This window comes from Pseudopipra pipra, chromosome W (assembly GCF_036250125.1).
Source record: "Pseudopipra pipra isolate bDixPip1 chromosome W, bDixPip1.hap1, whole genome shotgun sequence".
NCBI classification, from domain to species: Eukaryota; Metazoa; Chordata; class Aves; order Passeriformes; family Pipridae; genus Pseudopipra; species Pseudopipra pipra.
The window spans coordinates 65,823,531-65,841,556 of record NC_087580.1 but is presented as its reverse complement, the minus strand read 5'-3'; the positions used below and the strand labels follow the sequence as shown (position 1 = coordinate 65,841,556).

The 18,026-nt window shown below is 51.5% G+C and overlaps 2 long non-coding RNA genes across 2 annotated transcripts in view; one reads left to right on the top strand and one right to left on the bottom strand.

Annotated features, from left to right (window-relative positions):
• LOC135405166 (uncharacterized) overlaps nt 1-10,812 on the bottom strand; it is a 42,719-nt gene extending 31,907 nt beyond the window's left edge. The window contains exon 1 of the long non-coding RNA XR_010425766.1: nt 10,761-10,812. This is a non-coding gene — a long non-coding RNA (uncharacterized LOC135405166). The remainder of the gene's footprint in view (nt 1-10,760) is intronic.
• A 2,306-nt stretch (nt 10,813-13,118) lies between these two features.
• Nucleotides 13,119-18,026, top strand: part of LOC135404377 (uncharacterized) — a 31,352-nt gene continuing 26,444 nt past the window's right edge. Inside the window, exon 1 of the long non-coding RNA XR_010425646.1 lies at nt 13,119-14,973. This is a non-coding gene — a long non-coding RNA (uncharacterized LOC135404377). The remainder of the gene's footprint in view (nt 14,974-18,026) is intronic.

The window sequence follows — 18,026 nt, the reverse complement described above, 5'->3', positions numbered from 1 at the left end:
CAGGGAAGGTTATTCCTCCCATGCACAGCCAAGATGTTTCCCATTCCCCTATTTAGATGCACAGCAATGCCCTGGATTAAGTTTCTCCATGTGCCACCATGCCCCAGCAGGTGTTTTCCAGGTACAGAATCCGCATCCCATCCTGCTCAAATGATCTGTGGCAAAACCCCACAAAGCCCGAGTAAATGATTTTTTAATTGTGCTCTTGAAGGGAATTACACTCGTTCTCTGCCATCAGAGTTGCTGGGGATGCTGGAATCAGGAGGAGCTGAGCCATGGGATGCCCCCTGGGGTCAAAGCAAAAGGCTGTTGGGTGATGTGGCCATAGAATCCTAGAATCCTGGGATGGTTTGGGTGGGAAGAGACTTTAAAACCATCCAGTTCCACTGCCTGCCACAGGCAGGGACACCTTCCACTAGCCCAGGTTGCTCCAAGCCATGTCCAACCTGGCCTTGGAAACTTCCAGGGATGGGATAACTACAATAAGGATCTGTCAAAATATCTATAATAATTATCCATCAAAATTAATTAGCTTTAGGAAGATAAAGGTTTGCCAAATAGTGGGAAGGAGTGTTTGTTTCAATCCAGGACTGGAAAGACCACCAGAAAGCACGATTCTGCAATCACTTGCTCCACCAAAAAATCAAAGAATAAAGGAAAAAAAGGCGAGAGGAGCTGGAGAAAAGGGGAATTGAGAGCTGCAGCCTCCCACCCCGCAGATGGCTAATATTCATATGGAACTGGCAGGCGGATCCCAATGCCAAGCTCCGGCGCCGGGTGCCGCAGCTCGTTCCTGCAGCTGAGCCATTAAACCCGACGGGGCTCACGCAGAAGGATCGCAGGCTGCACCCGGAGCTGGCAGCCACGGCCCCAGCCCCTTCCAACAGCGTGGGGCCTCGGGAAAACGGGAAAAGGCTCCGGCACCGCCAGCCAGGGGAGCAGCTCCTGCTCTGGGGGCACAGCCAGAAGGAGCTGCCCCAGGGAGTGGAAAATCGGGAGACCGGGAGAGCCTCCATCCGTCTGACTCCACCTTTTGGACCTAGGGATAGGACACAGGGAATGGCTTCCCACTGCCACAGGGCAGGGCTAGATGGGATACTGGGAGGGAATTCCTGGCTGGGAGGGTGGGGAGGCCCTGGCACAGGTTGCCCAGAGAAGCTGTGGCTGCCCCTGGATCCCTGGAAGTGTCCAAGGCCAGGCTGGATGGGGCTTGGAGCACCCTGGGATAGTGGGAGCTGTCCCTGCCCATGGCAGGGGGTGGAACAACAACTCTTCCCTCTCAGAATTCCTTGGCCAATTTCTCTTCTCCGTCTATTTTGACATGTGCCTGATCTCTCGGAATGAGCAAGGTGTTCCTTAAGTGAAATTTTTTTGGGAAGAGCCTGGCAACTGTTTCTGTCTGGCACGACGCAGCACAGGCTGTTGTGAGCTCGAGAGAATGAGGCTGGATGTGGGATGAAAATGTTTCTGTCCTGGAAGAATGTGCATTAAAATGACTCCTATGGCTTGGGGTTTCTTTTTATGGTGAGAGAAATATTGGAAGGTCTGGGAAATGTTGGATTTTTATTCAAATTATAATATTATCCACCATCCCTGCCCAGCATCCCAACAAACACCCCCAGCCCCAGACTGCCATCCCTGGCCATCATCGCACTCAACATCCACATCCAGTCTCCCTGCCAGCATCCCACACAGCTTCCCAGACCTCTGCCATTCCATGGAACCTGGATCCAGCATACCAAGGGACCGGGAAGAGCGGGTTGTGCTGCTGGGGGGGGAAGATGTTCCCATATTCCCGTCATCATTTTCAAATCATTTCCCTGCTTCCTTCACTGCCCGTGGAAGGATTTGTGGATGTGCATTACCAGTCTCTTAGTTCTGTTTTTTCCCCTGTTTTTCCAAGAGATGCTTTGGGATGCACCACTCCCTCCCAGTGCCAGTTAAAATGTGCCTCTGGCAGCGGCACTTCCCCGGTGACATTTTCCAGTGCCTCAGGAAAACAACGGTGCCGACTGGCACACTGCAGCGAGTGGCCGGCAGCACCACGCCATCCCAACGGCTCTTATTCCCAGGAAACATGGGCAAAATTATCAATTCATAGGTTGGAAACACTTATCCCAAATAATAGCCCCGTTTACAACCCGCCTCTACTTTTGACGTGCTGAGCGCCTCAAATAGCAACAATAAAGCCTCTGTCTTCTTTCAAGATATTTGTCATCTTTTGATCCGGTGCCAGGAAAAATGGAATTCTGGGAGATCAAACCTCCCAAACTGATGGCTCCTCTCTGCAGCAAGTGCTTATCAAGAGGAATCCAGAAAGATGGCACGTTTCAAAAGTGACAGGGAATAAAGTTCAGCTCGTTGTGGAAAAAGAAGTAAATAAACTTCAAACAGCCCAGGAATTTCCTTCTAATACTGGTAGTCCCACTTGCAGGAATTTTTAGTGAAATTAAGGTTGTAGAAGTGGGATAAAATGGCATTTCAAAGGGAAAATGCCATGTTAAATATCAGATAAATATCAAGCAACTCCCTCTTGTTGTGTCCCAGCAGCTGCCCTGGGGGACAGTGACTCTCCCCACTTCTCTTGGCAGAATTCCCTGTTTTCTCAGTAGAATTCCCTGTTGATGGCTGGGTTGGAAATCATTACTTTCAAACCTACCCCCCTGGATAAATCTGCTCCTTCCCCTCCCTGCAATGGAAGATTCCCACATGAAATCCCTGGCATTGCACCCCAAGGAAAGCCAAGGTACCCCTGGTACCCACACCATGCCACATCCTCAGAGAGGTCCCACTTCTCCCAGCAGAATTCCCTATCTGGGAACAGAGCTGAGCACCCAGCACCCAGGCAGAGGGAGATCTCCTGTGGCTCTCCAGTATTCCTGCCACACCAATTCCTGCCTCTGACAGCTTCATCCCGTGGCTCTGGGAATGCAGGTGCTGAGAACTATTTGGGATCCAGCTCATTACAGGTGTTAAAGTTAAACCAGGAATTTTACACTCCGCCCATGCCCCACGCAGGCAGGCAGGGAAGTAATCCCACTGTTGGGCAGGGATAATCCCTGCTCCTGCCTCAGACAGTGCCGAGCTGCTGGAATATCAGGATCTGGGACCCAGGGTGGGGATCGCAGGGCATCGCTGCCACCCTCAGGGGTGGCACCTGCTCCTGGAACAGGCAAAGGGACATAAACGGCTGCCGATGTGTCCTTAATCCTGGAAAACTTGCATTCCCAGCGCCTGGGAATACATCCCTCAGCCAGCTGGGAGGTGGCACCAGGAATGGTTGGGGTGGGAATCACCCTCTGGCACGTCTGCCCTGTGCACACCCCTGCAGCCCCAGCCCAGCTCCAACCTCTCCCTGCCACGAATTCCCTGGAGCTGTCCGCAGGGTGGGAATACAGCTTGCCAAAATAAAGTGGGAAAAGGAGATTGTAAACCAAAATATCTAAGGATTCCTGAAAAGCTTTTTCTCAGCACGGCAGCTCCGAGGCAGGAGGAGGAAAACAAAGTCAGCAGTGGCTGTAAATCCTCTGGAAACCATAAATTAAAATTAAGGAGTTCAAATATGATCTAAAATCATTTAATCTGGGTGATTTATGCCCGTTCTCCAATGCAATTATTTACGGACACTCCTGTTTATTGCTCTTTTGACTTTTTTAATTACTGTATTCCAAAAATTCAATTACCGACCGGAGTAGAGATTTCAGGCAATAGTATTGTAAATAAAAAGAGAACCAATTAATAATGTGCTTAGTCTAGCAAAGCTAAACCAAGTGTATTACAGAATGCCTGGAAACTTGCTCCAGGGATGAAAACTCCTAGGGAAGATCCCATGGGATGGATGGGATGAGCCCAGGTGATGTGATGGGTGGGCACCCCCCACACACAGCCACAGACCCTTACTGGGGTTACTGGTCTTGTTTTATACTGTCACTTGTACTATTAAAAACTGTTAGGGAGGACAGGGAACGTGGGAAGCAGGTTTTCACTTAAATCCAGGCATGTTTCATCCCAAATATTTTGTCTTTTCACCTCGGTTTGTCAACAACCTTTGCCACTATTGAAAAATCAAGTTCACCTCAAATTCACCTCGGGAAGGTTTTTCAACAAATATCCCTGCATGTAAATATATTTACTTTCCTTCTCTAGAAATATACACAGCAGCACCACAATGTTTCCTGCCTTTTCCCCCTCACGTTTCCCACGCTTTTCCCCTCACATTTCCTGCCTTTTCCCCCTCACATTTCCCACACTTTTCCCCTCACGTTTCCTGCCTTTTCCCCCTCACATTTCCCACACTTTTCCCCTCGCGTTTCCTGCCTTTTTCCCCCTCACATATCCCACACTTTTCCCCTCACATTTCCTGCCTTTTTCTCCTCACATTTCCCACACTTTTCCCCCTCACATTTCCCACCTTTTTCCCCTCATGTTTCCCATGTTTTTTCCCTCATGTTTCCCACTTTTTCCCCTCACATTTCCTACACTTTTCCCCCTCACATTTCCCATCCTTTTTCCCCTCACATTTCCCGCCTTTTTCCCCCTCACGTTTCCCACCATTTTTCTTTCAATTTAAGTCCCTCAAATGATGGAAAAAGGGGGATTTTACCTGAGTTTAAACCCTGGAATGGAGCTGAGGGCACAGGGATGGAAGTGGGATGCCCTGGAAGAGGAGGCTGAGGGGAGAGCTCAGTGCAGTTCCAGCTCCCTGGGCAGGGGCAGCGGAGGGGCAGGGACTGAGCTCTGCTCTGGGGGCACCAGGGACAGCAGCCAGGGAATGGTTGGAGCTGTGTCAGGGCAGGCTCAGGTTGGATCTCAGGGAAAGGTTCTTCCCCCAGAGGGTGGTTGGCTCCCCAGGGAGCACCAAGGCTGCCGGAGCTCAGGGAGTGTTTGGATGACTCTGGGGCACAGGGTGTGACTGCTGGGGATGGGCCTGCGCAGGGCTGAGGGTCGGACCGGATGGTCCCTGTGGGTCCCTCCCAGCTCAGCATGTTCTGCAACTCTGTGGTGAGAGACAGGAAGATTAAATCAAAAAGAGAAAGGAAAAGGTCCCCACACACTGCCCAACCTGCTCAGGTGCTGCTGCCCTCTCCCGCGCTGCTCCCTGGCACAGGGTTGTCCCTCGGCAGCGCTCCCTCTCCGGGAGCACAGAGGTGCTGCCCCAGCCGTGTGAGATGCTCGCTGTGGTGAGAGCCACTGGGGTCGCCCCCGGCAGCTCCCCGTGGAAGGTGTGCCCGGATGGCCCCGAAAGCAGCCCCAACAGGGCCTCACTGGCCGCACCTGCTGGACTCGGGGATCAACCACATTTGGCATATTAATTAGGACTATTTGTTACATAGCTGGTCCACACTGGATCTGTTGGGCCAAGGTATGGCTCCGGGTGGGTAAATCTGGCATTCAGCCTTCAGCTATCGGGTGTGGGATGGTTCCCCAGAAGGAGACCCCAGCATTTTATGGTGACCTTTTCCATCTGAGGCTCATCCATTCCCAAATCCCTTGGTTCCCAGTGCTGCTGGATCGGCAGGGTGTCAGGCTGGGCAGCATGGGTGCCTTTCCATACCTCCTCTTTATTAATGGGAGTCATATGGCTAAATCCCAGCGTGCCGAGCCACGCGATTCCCACCGCAACTCCATCTGGTCCTGAGGACTCCAGTACACCGTGTGTCGGAAGGTACCGAGCGGCTTAATTAGAATATTAAATTGATTTACAGTTCCTAAATAATGGGTATCATTAAGCCAACTCTGCTCAAAAAGGGGTTGACACACGGACCCTGCGAGGGATAACATATGGAGCCAAATCCTCCGCAGTCAGCAAAGAGGCGCAGCGGCAGCTTCCAGTCGGACATCCAAGATGGATGGATGCGGGAGAGCAGAGCGACCCAAGGTGAAGGGCATCTTCCAGAGCGCTCTGCCGCAGGTGCTCCTGCTGGAGCACTTCGTAAGGACAAGGGAAGGGCTGGATGCAGAGTGCGGGGTCCAGACCCCCTCACAGAATCATGGGATGGTTTTGGTTGTAAGAGACATTAAGGACCATCTCTTTCCACCCCCCTGCCATGGGCAGGGACATGTCCCACTAGCCCAGGTTATTCCAACCTGACCTTGGACACTTCCAGGGATCCAGGGGCAGCCACAGCTCCTCTGGGCAACCTGTGCCAGGGCCTCACCTCCCTCACAACCAAGAATTCCTTCCCCATATCCCATCTATCCCTGCCCTCTGGCAGTGGGAAGCCATTCCTTGTGTCCTGTCCCTCCATCCCTTGTCCCCAGTCCCTCTCCAGCTCTCCTGGAGCCCCTTTAGGCTCTGGAAGGGGCTCCCAGCTCTCCCTGGAGCCTTCTCTTCTCCAGTGAACACCCCCAGCTCTCCCAGCCTGGCTCCAGAGCAGAGGGGCTCCAGCCCTTGAAGCATCTCCCTGGCCTCCTCCAGCAGGACTCAGGGTCCTTTTGCCCTGGAACCCCCATTTTAATCCAAAATTTTAAAGTGAAACCTCTTTCCTTGCATGTTGCATCCCGTAAAACCGAGCGCTTCCACTGGAAAAAAAAACCAGAAAAAGTGAATTTTTAACTACAATTCAAGGATGTCTGAGGGCAGAGAGGGGGGTTAGGGCAGCATTTTCTTTGTGTGTATATAAAAACCATTCCAGATGGTGCCTTAGAGGAATTTACACCCAGACCAGCTGCAGGCGAGTTGGTCTGGACTTGTTTCGGCTGCGGAATAGACGCAAAAACTTGTTGCAGGAAAGAAACCCCCAAATTAAGGGGTTTATGACAAAAAGTTATTATCGGCTAAATTGTGAACGTGCTGCCTGGCTGGAAAAAAGTATTAAAACATATTTACACTTGAAAAGGAGTAATTAGTGTAGTTCAATCAATGTGCCAGGCCAAGACTGAGGGATGAGTGCAAATACATAGAGACAAGAGAGATTTATTATTAAATTAAAATCACTTAATTACTGCAAATGTTAAATATGCAGTTTTCTGGCATTTAAATGATATTTTTCACCCAAATTGAAATGAATTGTCCACTCTGAATTCCCCCTCCTCTGGCAGCGTGTAAATGTCAGTCCTAAATTAAAGTTAACTGGGATCGGTGTCTGCTCTACCTTTCAAAAAAAAGATTTAATTAGAATCAATAAACCACTTTTTATTGAAGTTTCCAGCGTGTTCTGTTATTCCAAACACACAAAGAGCCGCGAACCCGAACCCTTCAAAGATGTTAACAGGTTGGGGTCAAAGGGGAGCACCTGGATGAGGAACCCCTGGAATGCCGGCACCCAGTGCCGGGGCCTGGCCGCTCCCCCGGGAGCGGGGCCAGAGCCTGGGCGGGATGAAATCCATACCCCGCGCTGATTTAGCCCAGATGAGCGTCGCATCCCTGCTCCTTTTTTCTTGCTGGGTGTTTTTGGATGGGCTCCATTCAAGCTGTGAGGTAAAAACGCTGCCTTTCGCCTTTCAATTAACCCCCTATTTTTAACTCAAATCCATCCTCCCGACTCCTCCGAGTGTTGGAATCAAAAGAACTCAAAATGCATCTGCCCTTGCTGCAATGATGAGCAGCCCTCCAGTCCCTAAATATAGAAATTATCAGGGCTTGGATTAAACAGCATCCCCAAGACCAGGTGGGACGGGGCTTGGAGGAACCTGGGATAGTGGAAGGTGTCCCTGCCCACTGGGATGGTCTTTAGGTCCCTCCCAACCCACCCCGCCCCAGGAGCTGATGATTCCAGGACATTGTGACTTGGCAGTTGTTCATATTGCCAGTTTAATTTATTTTTTTTTAAAAAAACCCTCTCTGAGCCACACGACTCCCGTGCTCATAATCAGCGCCGCGTGGAAGTGATTATATTAGAGCCCTTTTTCCAGTGCGTGCACTCGGATCAAGATGTAATATGCATTTCATATCCCCTGACTCCCTGTCCTAAAATAGAGACAAAACACTCTGTAATGTCAGATTGCTTTGAATTAGTTTTAATTTGATTAGAAATATCCCACAAGGCTCCCCGAGTACACAGAGATTATGGATAATTAATGCCGTGATCAATTAGATCTGAATTGTTCGTCCATCAAGAAGCAATAACATGGGCTCTGATTTTCAAAGAGTTTTTCCCTTAATCCTCTTGTTCTCGGGCGCTTTATGAGGAGATACAAAAGCTCCTAAATTAGGACAACACGATATTGCACATTCGGAAAAAAATCCCTCTGCGTATTATTTATAAGTCTGGGAGGGGGATTCTCATCCAGCCCAGCCCAGGGGAGCTGAGCTGATCCCAAATTCCTCCCAAAAGGAGGTGCATCCCCTCACAACCCCACGGAAACAGCTCCTCCACTCATAATTAATTGTCTGGCTCCATCTCTATGTGATTCCTGGGTATTTGTCAAGGAGTAAAACTCAATTAATTTCCTGGGTTTGAGACATACTTTTTTCGAGTTTCAATTAAATTTAAGTTGAAAATTCATAAATTAATAAGATTTGGCAATGTTTGGTGCTTGGATTCCAGGACAGCTTTGCCTGGTGCCACGTGAGGTCTCTGCTCTGCCACCCTATTGATGCCGGGCTGGATCCGCACTGGGAGTTGTCCCCAGTCCCAACACCAGGCCTGTCCAACCCTGCCTTGGACACTTCCAGGGATCCAGGGGCAGCCTCAGCTTCTCTGGGCAACCTGTGCCAGGGCCTCCCCACCCTCCTAGCCAGGAATTCCCTCCCAGCATCCCATCTAACCCTCCCTCTGGCAGTGGGAAGCCATTCTCGTGTCCCGTCCCTCCAGCCCCTGAGACGATACCAGAATTCCTGGGCTGCCCCACAGCTGCTCACGGACAGAGCTGGTGCCTCTTCTGGGAGCCAGAGGAATGGGAATGCCCAGTAGTGGCCAAGGCTCCCAAGGCACCACAGCTTGGCACAGGGAGCCAGCGGGTGCCTGGACTCATACAATGTCCTGATTGGGAATGAATCCACAAGGATTCAAAGCTGGCCCCGCACAGGACAAGCCCCAAATCCCACCTGTCCCTCTAGGCCACTCAGATAACCTGGGAGATGATTTATAAACAGGAAAAGAGGATCAATTTGAACCCGACTTCCTGTGATTAATTCCCCCAGCTGCTCTCGCAGGGAATCATCGCGCCTTTCGCCGGGATTAATTGCACAAAATTCCCATTTCCAGGCACGCGCCTCCGAGCAGGACCGGGAGCGGGGTTTGGAGCTGGGGGAGCACCCCCGGCCGGGAGTGCCTGCGGCGGGGCAGGAGCGCTCCGTCCCGGCCGCCCGGCCCCCTCTCCGCCGCGATTCCAGCCCCCGACCCCGCGAGCCGGGAGGAGAAGGCGCTTCCCAGGGCGAGGGGCAGGAGCGGCGCTAGGAACGCTCGGCAAGGTGGGAATTGTCTGCCAGTGTATTACATGAGAAAGCCCTGAATAATTCATGGAGATTTATTATTCCATGAGTAATCCCGGCCCGAGCCAAAAGCAGGCGGCTGAAGCCCCGAGGAATGTTTTCCTCCGAACTGCTACACATGTCAGTCTGGGAGCCCAGGGATGAATATTTTAAGGACAACAACCTCTTTTTCCCGTTTTCCTGGACTGTGCCACCGGAGGTTCCATCCAGGACTAGCCCAGACTCCTCACCTACACTTTGGGAAGCAGGAAAACACTGTGACACTTGCTCCCAGCTGGAGAAAAGTGTACCAATGTGTTCAAAATTCCTCAGGAAATGGGATTTCCCCTCCTCTTCCTATTTTTGGATTCTCTGATCTGGTTTTCCAAATTCCCTCTCAGATGTTTTGTATTTTCTGAGCTGATCCATATCATTCACCCCAGATTATTGATCCCAGGATGAGGAGAATTCAGTGTGTCAGCACTGGCTGTGGGAAGGCTTCTCTCCATCCCTGGATTTGCAAACCCAGTGCTATATTTCTGGGAGAGTCTGGGCTTTTGGGAAGAGCAAATGAGACTGAGATCATGTGGAATCAATTGTGGAGTCTCAAATAAAGCTGTAAATCGGGGTTTCAAATCTTTTTGCAATAAGGCAAAGTAGTTTGTTCTTGGGGGGATAAAATGTTGGGATTGGTAATTGCAAATTTCCTTAATGATTAATAAACAGGATGAAAGTAATTAATATTTCAGCGTGATATGTATCCAATTCTGACATAATAAGTGGAAATATGTTCGTTACCATAATAGAAACATAATGAAAACATCAGAAAATAATCAATTTCTTTTAAATTTATAATGAAAACTCTTAAATGCACTTTTTGGTTCCAAACCCCTTTTCTGTGTAATTTCTCCTGGGCCAAGTGGGATTTTTTTCTTTTGACAAAATGAGGGTTTCCAGCAGCGTTTTCCCATGAGGAAATGTTTCAGTGAACACATTCCCATGGTGATCTGGGATTGGGTAATGAGGTGTCAGGGAGTGCCCTGCACTGAAAATCATGGAATTAGGGAATGATTTGGTTGGAGGAGACCTTAAAGAACAACCAGTCCCACCCCTGCCACGGGCAGGGACACCTCCCACTAGCCCAGGTTGCTCCAACCCGGCCTTGGACACTTCCAGGGATCCAGGGGCAGCCACAGCTTCTCTGGGCAACCTGGGCCAGGGCCTCCCCACCCTCCCAGACAGCAATTCCTTCCCAGCATCCCATCTAACCCTCCCTCTGGCAGTGGGAAGCCCTTCCCTGTGTCCTGTCCCTCCAGGCCCCTCTCCAGCTCTCTGGAGCTGTAACAGGAGGAGGTGGATCCCCAGCCCTGGAGGTGTCCAAGGAATGACTGGACGTGGCACTCACCGCGCGGGGCTGGGATCAGTCACAGCTTGGACTCCACGGATCCTGGAGGGCTATTCCAGCCTCACTGATCCTGGGATTCTGTCATTCCATGACGAAGAGGTTCCTCTAATTGCTTGGAATGAGTTCTGGTCAAAGCCACATGTGGGCAACGTCTGTGTGGGAGGAGGAGGCTGAGCCCCCTCTCAGTTCTCTGGTAATTCCCGGGAGGGGGAAAAGAGGCCCTTGCAGGCACACCCGGAGCCACTTTTCATTATTTTGTGTCACTCGTTCCTCATTTGTTGCTCTGCATATTGTGCCATTATAACAGGAAATTACATTTGCATCTTGTGTGGCACAAGCATGTTGTGAATATCATAAAAACACATATGGTCATAAAGGGTTGGGAAAAAAAGGCGATAAAACTGACATTTAGGAAACAGCTTTGGAAAAGAGAAAACATGTTCAGGGAGCTTTTGTGCAGCTCTTCCCTGTGAAAAATTCTGGGCTCTCACTCTAGAAGCTTTTTCGGCAAACTTCTTAATTTTTTGACAAACTTCCTAATTTTTTTTCGGTGCAAACTTCTTAATTCTTTTTTAAACACTTCCCAGCCCTTTTATAAATGTCTTCTTCTTTTTTTTTTTGCAAACTTCCTACTTTTTTTTAACAAGCGTCTTGATTTTTTTTTGTACAAACTTCTTAATTTATGTATTAACCTATTAGCTTCAACCTTTAGAAACTTTCCTTTGTGTTTTGAGCTTGAACATCCTAAAATCTTGTGGAAGAAGCTCCTGAGCCCACCCAGCCTTCCCCAACAGTTGTGTTTTCCACGTGCTTTCCTGTTGTGTGACTGATTTTGGTGGAAGCACATAAATTTGATGGCAGTTCTAAGTGCAGCTCTTGAGTTTTGAATAATTTTGGATAATGGATTAAGCAATAATATTTCGGGGAGCTTAGAAATGGGGTTTCAGCCACTTGGACATTGGGATGTTTGTGGTGGAGGCTGGGTTTGATGTGACTATCCCTGAATTCCACTGGATCCTGGCTGTGGAGTTGGAGGAGGACGACTTGACATCCCCATCCCTTTATACTGGAATTCTGGACTAGCAGAAGTCCGTGTGCATCATAAAATATTAACTTTAAATAAGCAGAAATAAATAACCAGGGTAAGATTTTCATTACAGGTCAGAGATCCTGGACTGAAAAGCAGTAAGCACATAAAAGTTCTCAATAAAACCGTCCCCTCCAAATACATTCCCTCTGTTTTTATCTCTCCCATTCCACTCCCTGACTCATGTCAGGGTTAACAACTCGCTGTCAGGGTCGTGTGTGCCCACGTGGATCATTCTGGAGCTGCCAGGGAATGGTTCTGCACATCCAGGTACATCAGCATCCTCTTGGCGCTGCCCTTGGTCCAAGGGAACGTCTGGAGCAACATTCCCACCAGTCACTGCCGTGTGCTCCCAGCAGGGAAGTCATTCCAATTTTCCAGGGCTGTAAACTGCAAGCCTTTTATCTGGAGCCTCTAACACGGTCTGTGACAAGCAGATCCGACGTGAGCATGCTATGCCATAAATCCTCCGAAATGTTCCTTTACACAGAAATTACAGGGCTGATTCATGATCCAAAGGCGGATTTTCAGCTCTTGCCAAGTCGCCATCGCTCCCTTCTGCTTGGAATGATCAGGAGAAGTGTCTACCAAGCAAAGGAGCTCTGCATCACAGGAGGAGGAGGAGGAAGTCTTACTAGCTGCACCAAATCTCCTGGTTTTCCAGAGGATTTCACTCCCATGCAGCTGTGGACTGTCTGGCAACCACTGTGCGAGGACATCCAAGGCAGCTTGGATTTACATCCTGCTCAAAGCAAAGGGGTTTCCATAGGGGTTGTGCAATTTGGGAGTGGGCACCTGTCCATCCCGTGTCACCTCCCTGCAGGCCCCTCCCTGTCCCCACTGTGTTTCCATGCAGGGATTCTCGCTGTGCTCCCGGGTTTGGCTCACGAGGGCACATGGTGTTATCCAGCCTGGAGAGGAGAAGGCTCCAGGGAGACCTGGGAGCCCCTTCCAGCCTAAAGGGGCTCCAGGAGAGCTGGAGAGGGACCTGGGAAAGGGACGGAGGGGCAGGACACAGGGAATGGCTTCCCACAGTCATCTAGCCCCATTTGGGGCAGCCATTCCCAGCCGGTGGATTTTACCCAGCTCTGCCGTGTTCAGCCGCTGGCCACGGGAAGAGCAGGGGCCGCCGCGGCCGGGGAAGAGCCGGCAGGGCCGCAGCCGGGGAAGGGCCGGCAGGGCCGCGGCCCTCTCCGCCCTCACACTTCACAGGGCCCTCAGGCGGAGGGCGGGGCTCCCGCGCCTTCCCGCCACTGTCGACGGAGCCACTTCCGGTTCACGGCCGGTCCCTCAGGGCCCGTCCCTCACGTACTGTCCCTCAGGGCCGGTCCCTCAGGGCCGGTCCCTCACGGCCCGCTTCATTTCTGGCTCGAGGTGAATCCCGCCGTTACCCTCACTTCTGCCTTCCCTGTCCCCCGGAACGCCGGGATGCGGGATGCTGTTCCCCCCGCACCTCCCTGGCCCCCCGCCGAGCACCTGGGCTGGCGCGGCGCTGCTGGCGGAGCCGGGGAGAGGCACGGAAAAGAGGGGGAGCTTCGGGAATGCGGACCCAGGCGCTGCCTCACAAAGTTGTGACTTGCAGAAGCGCAAGGTAATAGAAGGGAGAATTCCCCCTCCCTCTCCTGCCAGCTGCCGGTTCGTCGGCTGCTCCCATCCCGGTGTAATTCTTCCCCCTAGTTTTCAGTCATGGAATAGGTGCCGTTAAAGCAGGAGCTGCTGCAGAGCCTCGGAGGCAGCCCCTAGCCCCGGCTGGGCTGGTTTTGGGGTGCAGACGAGCTGGCAGAGGAGCCGGGGGAGCGGAGGGAGGCTGGAGGAGGCGGCGGGGCTGCCCGGCGTGCCCAGATGTCCTCGGCAGTACGTGCCCCCATTCACTGCTCCGTGACTCATTCCTTCGCTGCTGAATGGAGGCAATTGTCACATCTCCACGGAGCCAGTAAAACCAGGGAACACGCACCGAGCGGCTCCTCTCCGTGCGGCACAAGTCCCCCATCCCGCGGCCCTTCCCCAGGGCCTCGTCGGCTGAGGCGGCGGGAGGAAGAGGAGGAGTTCAGAGCTCCGGGGAACACCTCAGGGGTCATTTCGCCCCTCGGGAGACAGAAAGGGCTTGCAAAGTGTGAATGGGCTGTGGGGCACAACTGAACCCCTTCCAGCCTCCCACAGCAAGAGCAGTGTCAGGATTTACACCCCAGAGCGGTGCCACGCAGAGCCACTGGGATCCAGCACGGTCGGCTGGGCCTCCCCCTGCCAACAGCCTTCACCACCGCCCCATTCCCACTGTTCGCTCCGATTCCTGCTTCCACGCTCTGTTTTCACACGGATGGGGACGTTCCATCCCTCCTGACTTTACACAGGTGTCATATTTGTTGCCGAGCACCCGTAATTTTGGGAGGAGTGTTTGCACTGCAAATGGAAACCTGTCATTTCCCTGCGCCTCCCTTCCCCAGCTCATTCCATCAACTAATTCCATCAGCCATTGCAGCTGGAGGTTTCACGTCTCCTCTGTTAAATCAGGACAATGCTGCTTGGATTAAAACTAAAACACGCATCAAAAATCCCATAACCACCTACAATTTCCCCCTTTCTCCCTAAAATCTCAGCAGGAGCCATCAAAAGGAGGTGAATGGTACAGAAAGTGGAATATTAAGCCTTTTCCCGTGCTGTGGCACCATGGACACAAGCAGGACAAACAGAGCCTTCCCTGCTGCACAGCCACATCCATTTTTAAAAATGGGCCTTCTGTGCTTTCTTTTTTCAGCTCCATCTCCCCAAACCAAGGGAAAGATGTTCTCAGTTAGCGGGATTAAAAAGCAAAGTGTGGCACAAGTATCCTGGCAGCCTCGGCAGCGCTTCCCTAAAACTGTCTGCCACGGGCACAGCTGAAATGAAGTTGGGATTTAATGGCAAAACAACACCAGAAAATGGAGCTGGGGAAAAAAAATACCAACCCAAACCCATCATTTTTGGAATGGATTGAATGAGAAAGGTCCCCACGGCCACATGGAGAGGCAGATGCGGATGAGGATGGAAGCTCTGCCTTCCAATGCTGGGAGAGGCAGGATGACCACGGGCAGGAGGAGGATGGAGATATCCCACTCCAAAGCTGTCGCTTGGCTGTTTGCACGCTCGGTAAGTTCCTCATAAGCAAAAGTCTCTCGATTGCTGTTCCAGCACTGGAAATTGGAATCGGGGAAAGAGAAATGGGATGAAAATGAGATGAGGGGAAAAAAAGAGAAATGATGCTTTGGAAGCCTGTTCCAGTCTATAATCTCCTGTGATGTTTGTACTGAGAGAATAAATCCATGCTCTGTTCCAGGCTTGGGATAGCGGGGAGGGAAATATCCCCCTTTCCCTGGGCATGGAATCATTAAGGTTGGAAAAGACCTGCAAGATTTCTCCCTGGCAAGGGCTGTCAGGCACTAGAAGGGGCTGTCCAGGGAGGTGGTGGAGTCCCCACCCCTGGAGGTGTCCAAGGAAGGATGTGGCACTCAGTGCTCTGGGCTGGGGGACAAGGTGGCACTGGGCACAGGGTGGACTCCGTGGGCTGGGAGGGCTTTTCCGACCTGAATTATTCTGGGATTCTGCGATCCCCATGTCCAGCCCTCAAGTGAGGAACGAGAGCTGTGCTCAGGCAGTTCGTGTGATCCTCGTGGAAGCCTCGAGCGCTTCCACTGCAGGCCCCGGGTTCCTGTTGTGCGTCGCTTTGTTTTGCTCTTCTCCAGAGCAATGTTGTTTTTATCTGATGTCTCAGGAACTTCTCCTGGCCATCTGCGCCGCCCCGCTCTCCCAGTTATCCGCCAGAGCCCTTTGGGTTGTTTTAGGCATGGCAGGAATCTCCTGCAGCAGCCCCACGCTGACACCAGCTTGGCTTTCTGTTCCCCGGGAAAAGGCGGTGGGAGCAGCGCTCCCTGGGCCGGCCGGGGCTCGGGGAGGGGACGGAAGCGGAGGGAGCGGGGGCTCCATCCCAGCCCCGTGCTCACAATGCTCTTTCAGAGGCTCATAATGAACCCTTTGAGAACACGGAGTTATTTGGAAAAGTCCCGAACTGTGAGAAATATGCGCATGTTGCGGCTGAGTCACCAGTTGGCACGGGCCGCCCCGGCACACAGTTCTGGTTTTTAAGTGTACTTTTCTTCCTTGGATCCAGAGACAAGGGGCCATTATCAACTTTAATTTAATCTACGCCCCAGAATAGCTGCACCCGGCCCAGTCCTGCTGGAAAACTCTTCCAGGAGGATATTGGTCTTGATTTTGAGACTCAAAGCTTCCAGTGCCTGCATTCGCATCCCTCTTGGAAATTTGTCCCCAAACCTGCTTATCTCAAGCTTGAAATTATTTGGGTGCAACTTCCCCTCCCAGATCTCAATGCCTTCCTGCCTGCAGGATTAAGGGATCCATTCCAATCTGTCCTTTGGCAGGTGTGTGAAAGGCTCTGGTGTCTCACACCTTTTCCTGTCCTTTTTGTTAAATTAGCAGGTTTTTCCTATGGAATTTAGGGATTTGTGTACCTCAGAGCTGCTCTGGGCTTGTCCACTGTAGGAGACACTACCTAGTCCTTGAACATTTCCTTGGATACACAGTGTCCCCACTCGGGATCTGTCCAGCCAGGATGTGTCCATCTGGACCAGACAGGAGGGGAAAAGGCTCTGCTCAGAGCACCCTCAGGCACTGGGTGATCCAGGGATCCTGCACCTCATGTTTTCTGGGTGGCCTGAGGCATCCCCCACCCCTAATCCACAGCTCCCTCCATCCTGTGTTATCCCACAGCGGCACAAGCAAGGACACAATCCCAGACTGAACTGAAAAGTTCCTTTTTACATTTTCCTTTCCTGTATGGAAATCTGGGAGCCACCAGTGTGGCAAACATGCCACTGCCCTCTCGCTCAGCCTCAGAGGCTGGGCACGGAGCAGCAAATCCCACACTTCCCACAAGTGCCCAAACTTTGGCTGTGGAGGAGCCCCGGGCCGGGCGTGGGGAGCGCGTGACCTGCCAGTGCATTGTTGTGGAAGTGCTGATGGGATCAGGCACAGATGGGCGACACAGAGCTGTCAGAACCAGCCTGGATTTGAAAATGTTATAATTGGGGATGGTAAACAAGTTCACAAGGACCCTATTGAGGCAAGGGATTGCCATGGTAACAGACCAGAAAAGTCTGGGAATGAGGAAGGATCGATAAGTGGGGGCAGCAGAGGGAACGGTGCTCCTGCCGTGCCGGTCCCTTCCCGGTGCTGGGAGCAAGGGAATGTGGGCTCCAGCCTTGTGCTGCTCTCCGGAGGGACACCGTTGATCCAAGCACTGAGCTTTCCTGGGCTGAACCCACTGGGATTTCATCCCAGCTTGGGAGCAGCCTGCTCGGTGTGTTGGATGTCCTCTGCTCCTGGACCAGCCATTGGAATATCCCATTTTTGCAGCAGGGTCCTTTTCCAGCAGCCACTTGGCTCTGTTTTCCCAGTCTGAGCAGGACTTGAGCTCCCTGGCTTGCATCCCTGGGATGCACCAGGGCAGGAGGAGTCTCACCCCACCCAATTCCTATTCCTGGGAAGTGGTCACAGCTCCAACCCTGCCAGGGCTCAGGGAGCGTTTGGACAATGCTCTGAGGCTCATGGGGGGATCTTGGGGTGTCCTGTGCAGGGCCAGGAATTGGAGTCACGATCTAGGTGTGTCCTTTCCAACTCAGGATATTCTGTGATCTTTCCACCAGGGAACAACATGGAGAGCAATCCCCACCACGCTGCTCCAGCCTTTCCCACAGTTTTAGGGTGAGAAGTTGGAGGCGGAGAAGCAAGAAACTAAAAAGTTCTGTAACAAAACTACCCTTAGCAACTTATTTACTCCAAAACAGTATTTTTTAAAGCCCTATTTTATTAATCAGTTATTTGTCTTTATTAGGACAACACTTCACATTCCAAGACGGGTGCAGCAATTTTCCTCACTATAATAAACCAATAAAATTAGTTTATAGGCAAAAAGAAATGTTAAGGGCCTGGTGGCACTGCAACCCCCTGAACAAATCTTTTTTAAGTGGCATTTACCCTGCAACTCTTGTGCCCGGGTAAACGGGCACAAGAAAGAGTTTATCTTCAAATAATCAAGACTTGAACTTGACATCAGTCTGTTGATTTGGGGTGGGTTGGGTCTGTCTTCCTTTCGTGGCTAAATGAGGGAAAAAATAGGATTTTGC